The sequence below is a fragment of the Gymnoscopelus microlampas genome (genome assembly GCF_963454915.1).
Source record: "Gymnoscopelus microlampas genome assembly, chromosome: 7".
Lineage (NCBI taxonomy): Eukaryota > Metazoa > Chordata > Actinopteri > Myctophiformes > Myctophidae > Gymnoscopelus > Gymnoscopelus microlampas.
The window spans coordinates 10,852,636-10,858,411 of NC_139944.1; the positions used below are offsets into that span (position 1 = coordinate 10,852,636).

The window sequence follows — 5,776 nt, forward strand, 5'->3', positions numbered from 1 at the left end:
ACACACACGGCGGTTTAGCTCGTAGGCAGGGCTACAGAAAATGAGAGACAGGCAGGCAGAGGAGAGACCGCTGTTCAGTCAGTGAACTCCCCTTCCTCCGCGAAACAAGAGCAACAAACTTCAACATGTGAGTTTACGAACCTTTACATGTTTAAGAAACCTTTCCATTGGAACTGCGTGGACTTTGTGTGTTCAGAACCGTGCGTGTGCGAGTGTGTGTGCGTGTGTGTGTGGTCGTGTTTGGACTGATTGTAGCGGATTAACAAAACTTGGCGAAGAAAGTGACCAAAAAAGTGTCATCTGTATAGCGTGTTACTTATTACCTCATATGTTATTATGTAGCCGTAGCGCGTTACTTATATGATGTGGTATGTAATATGTACATGCTTAGTACTTTATAGTAGTAGTATTCGTGGTATAGGTTTGCTTGCCGTTATGAAATTGCTTGCTAGGTTTTCCTGAACGCGTATTTAATGAGCGAGCCGACATGAAGGAACAGAGAATTAGATAGAGATAATGTCTGTGGACGTCTTCAGAAAGAGAGAGAGGGGGGGGGCTATACTTTGGGACAGTGGTTCTTCTCACACACAAAAGTAAATCCCCACAATGATATGTATTTGGCCGTCAGGGACCCCCATAAGAGATTTGTCAACATTTGTCCATTTTTTTTTTAGAAAACAGCCGAAAAAACTGAAACAGGGCTTAAGAGTGAAGAGTGTTCCTCTTGTTTTGGGACCTCCTGCCTTGAACCCCCTCAAGCACTTTGATAAGCACTGAGACACTTTGTCCTTTCTTTAAATCCCAGCATCCATATTCGGAGGGGGGGGGGGGGGGGGGGGGGGGGGGGGGGGGGCATTGTAGCCAAAAATAGCCCGAGTTGCATTAGTTACTAATGCAGTAGTAGTGTTACAATGTTGTAATGGCCATGCTTGTGTTACAACGTGTATCTTTATGTTACTACTGTGTTGTTACAGGGTTGTGTTATGTTATAGTGGCACGTGTGTGTGTGTGTGTGTGTGTGTGTGTGTGTGTGTGTGTGTGTGTGTGTGTGTGTGTGTGTGTGTGTGTGTGTGTGTGTGTGTGTGTGTGTGTGTGTGTGTGTGTGTGTGTGTGTGTTACTATACTTGAGAGGGGCAGATTTTCCCATAAGTATAGTAGAATTTCAGACAAAGCCACTGTGAGGACCATTTTCCTGGTCCTCAAGAGAAATGGTTGTTTTATGGTAAAAAAAAAAAAAAAAAAAAAGAGAGTTTGGAAAATATTCTGATTGGGGGGATTGGACCTTTTCTTTGCCCCTTTTTCTCCCCAATTTAGTCATTATGCCAATTGATTCCTCCCCACACACATTAGTGTGTTGTCACTGCTGTTGTATCTAGCTACTGACTCAACTAAGTGAGGAGCCCCCACTGGGAGGACGTTAACCTTATAAAAACTAAAGAACAATCATGTTCCGGTGGTGTGTTCCGGCTGGCGTCGCATTGTTTGTGTTCCCCACATAATGCAAAGAGAGCCTGGCGACGCAAGCTATGTTAGTGCACTGAGTGGCAGTTGGGGCAAACACAGTCCCCACAACATCAATTATGATTATGTGCCTATCGGTACATAACTCGGACGGCGCTTAGTCGACTAGCAGACCATCGGCCGGTCGTCGCGGGCACTCGCGCCTGGAGGCGCTCGGGCGCGACTCCTCGGCCTCAAGGTCTGCTGAGTCTGCGCGCCTCCGTCATGGTCCAAAACTATACTTTATCGGCGAAAAAAAGTAGTCTGCGGTTGTTTGAAAAAGTATTGTCCCAAGCGGGAGTCAAACCCAGACTCCCAGTGGTCGAGGATTAAGAGTCTAATGATTAGCGAGGTGCGCCACTGAGGCCGGTGCTGAAATTGGGTATTTGGGCTGTATTAGAATGTGACGTCCTAACTCTTTAATGTAGAAGAAAGAAGTCCCCGCCCGCACGCCCGCCCAATAGGGGAAGCCGCGGTGGATTTGAACCCACAACCTCCGCGGTGGTGGGTAGGCACTTCACCACTGCGCCACCCTAAGTTTCGGTGCTATGCGAGTTTATGCTTTGTGCTGCGATGTCACATACCGGAAAATGACCGATCTGTTAGCTTGTAGATTGGCTATTTCTGTCTATTTTAGCTATTTTCAATGCTGTCCTAAAAATGTATGTCCTCGCAAGTGTTGTAATACAAACGTGTGTGTGTGTGTGTGTGTGTGTGTGTGTGTGTGTGTGTGTGTGTGTGTGTGTGTGTGTGTGTGTGTGTGTGTGTGTGTGTGTGTGTGTGTGTGTGTGTGTGTGTGTGTGTGTGTGTGTGTGTGTGTCCGGAGCTAATCTCACAAACCAGTGCCAAACCTTGTGCGTGTGCACGCTGCCAGGAGGCCACAGAATTACCTCCACTAATTTCTTTTCACATACATTTGTGAAATATTTTGCTTTCATATCATGGTCAGTGGGGCTCTGGTACCTTGCTCAAATTTGGCCGTAGATTGTTGCCATAGTGGTGGACAGTAACAAAGTACATTTACTAGTAATATAGTAAAACTGCACTTTACTTGCGTATTTATATACTTGGATACCTATGACTTTCACTCCCATTGGCTCCACACAACCCGCAACCCCAAGTGACACAGGCACTTAAGACAATAAGGGGCAGAGGTAAGTCAGGGACAAGCACAGGCGAAGGAGCAGGGACACACTGGGCAGGGGGCGTGACCATGACAGTCAACCCCCACACGCCCCCCGCCAAAGGACAGCTCTCAGATGGTAGTGATTGGTAGAGGAAGGTAATGCACGCACATCCGCGGCCCCCGACGCCCCACCAAGCAGCCAACAAAAAAACAAAACACACCACCGGAGGGACCAAGTAATGGGGCAGATGGTGCAGGGGGAACCTCTGGGAGTCTTTTATGTGTGTGTGTGTGTGTGTGTGTGTGTGTGTGTGTGTGTGTGTGTGTGTGTGTGTGTGTGTGTGTGTGTGTGTGTGTGTGTGTGTGTGTGTGTGTGTGTGTGTGTGTGTGTGTGTGTGTAAATGAGTGGCTACAGTACAGTAGGTGGGCCGTAAAGCGGATGTGAGCACAGACCAGTAAATAAAAAGCAGGTTTTCCACAGTTACTGCAGAAAGCCTGCTGACGCCAGTTACCTTTAATGTTCACAGACGCACGCACGCACGCACGCGCACACACACACACACACACACACACACACACACACACGCACACACACACACACATTGGCCTGATGTCACATCCTGTGGCGATAGAGTAGGCTGTGTTGTGCTGCAGTCATTTCCTTCTCTTCTGACTAGCACAACCCTTCATAGAATTACTGTGTTCTTTTTCATTTGTGTTACACTGCTGTGTACTGTTACACTGTTGTGTGTGTTGCGTTACAGTGTTATGTTTTGTGCAGTGGTGGACAGTAATGGAGTACATTTACTTGAGTATGTGTACTTTACTTGAGTATTAGATTGTTTTGATAATTTTTACTTTCACTCAAGTTCGGTTCCTTTTTTTCCCCCTTGTTCTCTAAAATGCAATTGGCCACACGCTGTGTTCTTCTCTTTCAATGTTTTTATTGATATTTTTAACAGTTAAGTGCACAACACTAGACACATAAGACAACATATTCACGAAGAAATAAATAAAAACAAGACAAATAAAAACAAGACAAAACAAGACAAAAGCCAGCAACCAACAATTGAGCGATAATTATAAAAATAAAAATTGAATTAGTAGTAGTCGTGTTTACTCCTCAAATACAGTTAGATACCATCATACCATAACTTTATATCAGGGGGATCCTCATCTAACCATTGTTGTAAAATTGAAAGCCGTGCGCCATACAAGGCTATTCCTAAGATGTATCTATACCCGCTTTTGCAGTCTCAATCCAAGCCCAGTATACAGTTCATCGGGTTTAGGTGTATCTGTGTCCCAAAAACCTTTATTATTTCCCTTTGAACAATTAACCAGAAATTCTCAATTTTGGTGCAGAACCACGTCAGATGACTGTATGTCATGTCATATATGGCTGGAGTTACATGTAACCTGTGGATGATTTTATATTGTGTTTCATAAGTATTATTGGAACAAGTGATTTTCTTTGGACTTAGGCAGTGCAATAGCTCCATTTATAAATGGTATCTCAGATAGAGCTGACCCACAGCCAACAGCCTCCAAATCAAGAAAAGTTGAATTATGATCATTTTTTTATCCACTCTGCTATATATCTAATTTGGGATGCCCAGTGGTAATACATCACATTGGGAAGAGCTAATCCCCCTTCTATCACTGGTGCCTGTAATTTCTCCAATTTAAGCCTAGGGCGCTTGTTTTTCCATACAAATTTGCAAATCCTACTGTGTATTGATTTAAAATACTTAATTGGAACATAATTAGGCAGTGTTCTTCTGCATAATTCTGTATAATTACGCTGTGTTCTAAGGTACACACTCTGCACTGGGATCTACATCATGGGTATTCAACAGGGGGTCTGTGACCCCTAGGCGGTCCTCAGAGTCACTGCAGGGGGGCCACCCATTTTCTTTTCTGATACTTTTTTTGTTTTGTTTAATATGTCTGAGAATATGCATGAATCCAACATACTATTAGCAAATATAAATTGTAAGAAAGACTGCCCAACTATACCCCCAACCCCCACTGTGTGGAGGACAGTAGCAATTTAGGCAACAGATAAGTTAAACAATATATTAGACCCAGTCTAGTAAAAGTGTACATACTTCAACAAATATGAATGATAATGATTCATAGATAAGCCCTAATACAAAGCCTGTCAACATAACCTACTGTAAGTTAACACTTTTGAGTGTCACTTGCATAATGACCTATAATGTAAACCACACTTCACACCCACATTATGTCTGAGAAACGTTTATACATCCTTCTTCTGCTGCGTGTTTTTAAAAGTGTTGCTTAGTGAGCGCTGACAACTTCATTTGCTATTTTTGTGCCTTTTATCCTCTGGTTTTAACAAGAAACATGGAGACTGCCATGCTCAACAACGTTTTCAGACTTTCAGAGAAAACACAGCGACCTGTTGGGCAAGTCACTTTAAAAAGTAACTAGTTACTAGTTAAAAGGAACTAGTTACTTTTTAAAGTTACTCTACTGCATTATAAAAGTAACTAGGTACGTCACTTTAGTTACTTTTACGTTACGTCCTTGAAATTGAAAAGGTTGAAAATCACTGATGTACATGGTCTATTCAAGCAGACTCATATTCACAGACTAAAGCCGTGACAGATTGCCGTTTCCATAGCATTGGCATTGTCACTGTCCCTCCGGGACATGGGATATAAACAGCAGACGCGGCCGTACCTTAAACGTGTAGGCTACACAGTGTACAGTCCACATCAAGATGACGAGCAGAGATTGTTCACGTTTCCACAGCACATCAACCTATTATACTATATCATATTGCATCTTGTTAAGTAAAAGCATCTCTCTCCCTTCCTTTCTCCCGTTTGCTCTCTCTATTTTCTCTCCCCGCTCTCACAGGCAGATGCGTGTGGTAAAAAACAAAAGCCACATCACTTGGCTGTGCGTTTGTGTGGTTGGTTTGTGTGTGTGTGTGTGTGTGTGTGTGTGTGTGTGTGTGTGTGTGTGTGTGTGTGTGTGTGTGTGTGTGTGTGTGTGTGTGTGTGTGTGAGAGAGAGAGAGAGAGAGTGTTGGAGAGAGAAGACGTGTGAATGTGTGAAACATTCGTGTGAGCAACTAGTTTTGTGTGCGTTGCAACTTGTTGCTTGTGATTGTTTTGCA

At 43.8% G+C, this 5,776-nt stretch overlaps 1 protein-coding gene across 2 annotated transcripts in view; it reads left to right on the forward strand.

The window, feature by feature from the left end:
• st3gal8 (ST3 beta-galactoside alpha-2,3-sialyltransferase 8) overlaps nucleotides 1-5,776 on the forward strand; it is a 19,273-nt gene continuing 13,497 nt past the window's right edge. For both annotated transcript variants that reach the window (XR_014601119.1, XM_084062113.1), the window contains exon 1: nucleotides 1-127. The gene's annotated coding sequence lies outside the window, so the exon portion shown is untranslated. The remainder of the gene's footprint in view (nucleotides 128-5,776) is intronic.